The 6,597-nt window shown below is 40.2% G+C and overlaps 1 pseudogene across 1 annotated transcript; it reads right to left on the bottom strand.

The window, feature by feature from the left end:
- Nucleotides 1-5,254: 5,254 nt before the first annotated feature.
- On the bottom strand, nt 5,255-6,378 carry LOC311595822 (C-terminal-binding protein 2-like; annotated as a pseudogene). Its single transcript has one exon. The product of its transcript is annotated as a C-terminal-binding protein 2-like (transcript).
- Between the last annotated feature and the right edge of the window lie 219 nt (nt 6,379-6,597).

Below are 6,597 nucleotides of genomic sequence, written 5' to 3'. Positions count from 1 at the left end.
TTTACAAAATTATACTAGAAAGAGATCTTGCCAACTTACCTTTGCTGTTAGTGTCTAAGAGGTAGATTTGTAGTCATGCCTATTTGATGACTCACCAGTATTTGAAAGCTCTTTCTTCTTTGAATAATTTTCCTCAGAAGACCTATATGTATAGAAGATAAAAATACTAGAGTGGAAAATTGTTTTAATTATACATTTGCTATAAATACTGCAGATGGGTTTTGTCTGGTATATTACTTTTAAAATTATTTTACATAGATTGGTGGTATAACCAATAATTATGATGAGTCTGTTAGGCTTTTCTACCCTTTCTTAGAACTAACAAATGAGCTCTAACAATCCAAGCCTGCTTCCAGGTTTATAGACCTAGTATTTAGATGAAATAAAATTTAAACTCATGCTGTTATTGTAACTTGAATTCTGAATTCATTATGCCATATGGAACTTGTTGGTATTTGTACTATGTTATATTTGGTAAAGGTGAACTGCAAAGAAATGTTATTCTCAGTAATAATTTATAGTTTAATTCCTATAAAGCATGGCTCAGGAGTAATATGATTATAAAGATTGGAGTGATTAATGAAAATCTGTAATTAAGTGGAACTGTGACTTAAGGAATAACCTAAGAAAAGGGGTTGTCTTAGGATGGACAGTGGCTTTCAAAGATATTCAAGTCCTAATCACAAGAATGAAATTTCTAGTTTACTCAGCAACAGACTTTACAGACACTTTAAGGATTTGAATATGGAAAGATAAACCTGGGACTATTGGTATAGACTGTAAATGTAGCTGCAAGTATCGGTAAAGCAAAGAAGTGTTTGGCTATAGTGTAGACAGTTCAACAAAGGCAGAGAGGTCTGAAGATACTATGCTATTGACATTGAAGCTCAAAAAAGACGCCCACAAGCTAAGAAATACATCCCAGAATTTGTAATAGTTTAAAAAATAAACAATGGGTCAAATTTAGGTGCAAAGCCAACCAGAGAATTTAGTCAACCAAGTAATCTCTAAGACAGTCTTTTATCTTGCTTTAAATAGTCTCAAATGTTAAAAAGATAAAATGCGTTACAAATTATAAAAGACTAAAGATTACTGGTACAATCTAATAGGAGCATAACTAACAGACGTAATAATGTCCAAGCAAGTATTTTTTTTCCTAAGACAATTGTGTGAAGTGATAAAAAGACATAGTAAGTGAATTTTCCCAAAAATCCACTATCGTAAATGTAGGCTAATCATGGAATTATTTTTCCTAAATTCATAGTCATTTACAAGGTAGAAAAACTATGCAAAAATACTGATTGCTTCTCAGTCTCTACTATAGAATTGTTCTGGAAAAAAAAATCTAAGAAAACTGGCATAAACTTAATATATTCAAGCCCTGAGAAAGCCAAGGACAGCTTAAGCAGCAAATGAAGGAAATTAAAAACTTTACTTGAGAGTATTTTAAATATGGAATCTAAATAATACTCATTTCTTATATGTGGCTACATATAGAGTTCACATTGTAAATATCAGACATAAAGCTGAGAAAACAAATGACCCTTTAATGCCTGGGACCTTCAGAACTGACCCAGAAAGTAAATTGGTGTCTAATATTGACTCCATCCTGAAACAATCACCATAGCATCCTATCATCTGTGGTCTCCTTTCAAGCAGGTGACAGTGGTGCTACTGAAGCCAGTAAGTCATCACCAGAAACAGACCCAAATGTATACTACCAGTTTACTCAAACTGTAGGCTATGACCCTTCAAGAAAACAGACAGCCTCTGAGCATAACTCTGTGAGTGAGAACTGAGAATATAGCAGTAATCTAGAGTTGGTCTGCATAATTTGCAAACATAATGAGTTATAATAGCCAGGTGGCAAACTCCAGGGAAGACGATGCCAAACCCTTCTTTTCCGCCCTGGTTGGGATTTCAAGCATGTTTAACATGCTGCATCACTAGCCACTCCCCATGCAGATGGAGTATGCTTGCTCACAAACATTCTGAGAGTAGGGACCAGGCAGCAGAGTGATGGGAGAAGGATGGCAAACAAGAGAACGTTGAGGTTGGATTTATTGGGGGGATGTTAGTAAGATGGCTGACAAAAGAAGCCTTCTGTACTTCCCTTCACACAGGCATACATGCACACACACACTACTCAACTGCAAGTTTGAGAGGGAGAAGCAGAGGCAGTAGGGACATGGTGGAAAATGCCACAGGGCACTCAGATCATGTTATGAATAAGGAACAATATAGCATCTACGCTGTCAGGATTGGCTGCAAACAAAATGGGACTAGGATAGTATGGAACAGGTAATCAGGGAACTCTCCATTACCAATTATTTGTTATCGATGGAGCCCTCAAGCCCTCATAAGCCATGTTTTGGGGGTTTACTGAGATGTCTGTATAGTTATATTAGCCCAAGAAAGAGATGAGGTAATGAATAGCGTGACCTCCTGGACCAAGGCTAATTCTACACAAGACCCCAGGAGGCCCTGTCTATTTGTAATTTTGCAGAACAGCCAGGCAGCTTGTCTCAGGCTCCTCAGGTTCAGACGCTCTGAAAAGCAGTGGAGTGATCCCACCAACCTGCCATGAACCCTCAAACAGCTAGACAGCGTGCTGCATCTGTCACCTGCGGCCTAACAAAAAGCTACCCACTCCCCTGCAGAACCACACCCTCTTAGTATGTTCATGGTGAAATTGGAGGTTGCTAGTGGCCCTCTGTGTATCCATTCCACACCATGAGAAGTCCCTCCTCAGTTATAACTGGCCAGAGGGGAAGATGAGCTGGAACAGTATGTGTACTTTAGTCCTTTCTTTATAATGTCATCTTGAGTCTTTCCTTCTCGTCTCTCAGTCCATCCTTGTTGCTGCACACTCACCCTTAGGAGTGCTATGTCCCACAAACCCTTGCAGCCTAGACCTCTAAAGCACTGTTGGGCACTGGAAAAGTTGATTACAGCTGTGAAAATTACAGGTAATCATTACTTGGAAATGTAAATGCAAAGGAAATCTACAAAATGTCTTTTTACAGGTTTCAAAAATAATGATCTTAAGAAAATTCAAAAAGTTATTACAGTTCCTTGAGAGATCTCAACAATGTCATGGAAAAGAATGCTAACAATGAAAAAACTGAGAAACAGACATGAAAAGAAACCAATAGAGATCTTGGAACTAGAGACTCTGATTAATGAAAAGTTGGGAGCATAAACAATAGTTGAAAGAATTTCTAAATATGAAGAGAGACTTTTTAATGCAGTCAAGCAAAAAGGAAAGAAAGCATAGATAAAGAACAACGAGTCAAGTCCAATAGTGACACAATAGACTAACTACATATTTATATTATAGGACTTCCCAAGAGATAGACAATGTGAAGATGTATATAGAATATGCATATTGTTTAATAATTGAAATTTTCTTATGCTCTTTGTATACTTGAAAGCTACAAATATGTTCCTGAAATGTGTTGTTCCTTAAACATCTTAAATAATTTTTATGCACAAGGTAAAAGAAAAAAAATCTCACTGAGGTCAGAGGTAGCGACATTCAGAGGCTAAAAGCTTGGTTTTTCACAGAAACACCACTCTTCCCTTTTCTTTGCTTTTCTTTCTTTCTTTCTTTCTTTCTTTCTTTCTTTCTTTCTTTCTTTCTTTCTTTCTTTTAGAAAGTGTGAGTAGTTAAAGAGAGAAATCTAAAAACATCCAAAGAAACAGTATCGAGTAGGGAATTCCACATAAAGTAATAGAAGTTTTCTCAGATGTGAACTCATGACAAAGAGAAAATGGGATGATATATTCAATATGCTACAAGTAAAAACAAATAGTTAAGAATATTATAACCCAAAAAGCTACTTTTCAGAAATGAAAGAAAAACTGATTCTTCCCAGAAGAGCAAAAACTGCAGAAATACAAATTTAATGGACCAATCTCATCTGACATCCTTAATGGAATCCAACAGTTGGAAGGGAAAGAAAGTTCTCACAGACAAAGGCTAAAACCCCCTGGAGGAGTAGACATAGGGTTAAAAAAAGAAATCAACCCTTTTGTCTTAGCTAGGGTTTCTATTGCTGCAAGGAAACAGTACAACGGAAGAGCAAATTGAGGAGTAAAGGGTTTATTTGGCTTACACTTCCACATAGTAATCCATCACTGAAGGATGTCAGGGCAGGAACTCTAACAGGGAAGAATCTTGTAGACAGCAGCTGATGGCAAGGCTGTGGAGAAGTGCTACTTAAAGGCCTGCTCAGCCTGCTTTCTTATAAGACCCAGGGACACCACACAGGGATGGCTCCATGAACCCTGGGCTGGACCCTTCCCGATTAATCAGTATTTAAGAAGAAAATGTTGTACAGCTGTATCTAATGGAGGCATTTTCTCATTTAAAGTTCCCTCCTTTCAGATAACTGTATCTTCCGTCAAGTTGATATAAGACTAGCGAGCACAACTCCTAACTACAGTCAGTCAAATAAGCAAAAACCCTAAATTATAACTAATAATGGGGAAGGAAAGGAACACAGATTTTCTTTCTTTCTTTTTTAATGTCACAAAATGATAGAGAAAGTTTTTGCACATCAACAATATTTTTGAATGTTAAAGTCTAATGTCTGGGGTCTACTCACTAATTTTTGGGCTTCTCCAAAGGGCTTGGGCCATTTCTTTAGCTCTGCCATGTGCAGCAAATGCAGCTTGTCTTCCAGGCTTAGGCTGGGTCCTCTCTATTGCTGCTGCTTCTCCAAAAGTGCTCGTTACTGCAACTGGCTGCACTTTCAGGGACTCCAAACCTACCACAAAGTTCCAAGCCTCCGGTGTTCTTCATGACCCCCGTAATTCCTTCAAAACAAGAGCCACATGGATGACTCCTGCTCTAACGAGTTCAGCTGACAGCTGGAGGTACAACCTTGGCCTCTTCTGGAACACAGCTTTATTGTCTTTTTTTTTCCCCCGTCATTGAGGGTTTACTGAACACACAACCAACTTTGCTGCTCAGATGTGAGATCCTTCTGTACAGGGGCTTTTATTTCTTCAGTCCTGACACAGGCACACAGCAGCCTCCCCGTCTTGTCTCAATTTCATCTTTCTATTTATTAGCCAAGGAGGTGGCCAGCCCTTGGAGTAGTCTTGATAGAGATTTCCTCTCAATTTTTAATCGATATTCGGAGCTATTAATGCAACAGTCTAGAGCAAGTTGCTCAGGACCTGCTGTGCCCAAGGAAAAGCTCTGTTTATTCTCTGTGATTTGGTGCACAGATGAAAAACTTTAACACATGATAACAGAAGTTGGTCGTTAGTAAATCATGTCCTAATCTTTTCCACACTTCTGAAGCAGACACCATCTTCAGTTTTCTAGTTCTAGTACTTTAACACTCCAGTAACAGTGATGTCCAGAGTCAGTTTAAAAGAACATCAAATTCCTTCTTAGTTCATCTGTTTTCTACTGTCTTTCTGTCCCAAGTTTATCCGAACGACTACCTTCTAGAATTCTCTACTGTTTCTCATTGTGGTGCTGTCGATTGTCCCCAGGTTTTGTAGGCTGGTTGGGGGAGGGAGCTTGAGAAGGGTGTGCCACTGTGAGAAGGTTGTGAGCCCCACGGATGTCTCCAGACATGATGATGCCTTCCATTAGGTGCAGGAGGCTGCCCTGGAGCCATACCTACAATACCTGGTGGATACCTGTATGTGGCACCATTGAACTGGGCATGAATTGCTTGCTGGTCAATGACTGACCAAGGAGCTGAAGTAAGGAAGTATTCTTTGTTGACACAGTTATGTAAGCTTTCCGGATGTGATCTGTGATTACTCAGTGGATTTCAGTGGCAGCTGCTTCCATCATCTCTAGTGTTGCTTGTTCACTGTACCAGGCTGTGTGCCGGTGTACAGGTGAGATTTGGTGCATCCTTTAGTGGGACCTGAGAGAAGCTGCAGGGCTCAGACTCATGCACATCACAGCGGCTCTTCGTATCCTGCCCTTTTTGTGGGCCTGAGCTAAGGCTTTCCCATCCACCAGGCCACCACGGGCTGAGTTCACAAGGAATGCTCCTTGTCTCATCTGCTTGATAGTGAAGTCATTGATGCGGTGATGGTTATGTTCACTCAGGTTGCGGTGCAAGGAGACACAGTCGCTCTGATACCGCAAGTCCTGCAGGGTGCAGACCCTTTGTATGCCCAGAGACCGCTCTATCCCATCCTGTTAGTAGGGTCATAAAACATGACGCTGAATCCAGAGGCCTTGGCTGGGACAGCAACTGCCTGCCCTGTGCGACCAAAGCCAATGAGGCCCTGAGTTTCTCCTCCTCGGATTCGATCAGCTCCTGAGGCAACCTTAACGATCTGTTCCACCCTCCGTACCCGTGTGCCTTTTCACAGGGCCTGGTGCAGCCACAGGAACATAGCTTTTTTTGTGCCAACTCTGAGAAACGCTTCCCAGAAGATTTCACATCCAGGATGCTGGTCTCTTAAGGATTGCTAACTTCTCTGATCCAGCTGACCTCCATCAAACACCCAAGCAAAGCAAAGGTTTTGCGTCAGTTGTTTTGGTATCTTATTAACCGCAGCTGATTCTTCAACTCCAGCTACTAAAATCAAAGATTCTTAACTCAGTATTGTAAA

The sequence above is a fragment of the Acomys minous genome (genome assembly GCF_964271855.1).
Source record: "Acomys minous genome assembly, chromosome: 4".
NCBI classification, from domain to species: Eukaryota; Metazoa; Chordata; class Mammalia; order Rodentia; family Muridae; genus Acomys; species Acomys minous.
This window is presented reverse-complemented; position numbering and strand designations above follow the sequence as displayed.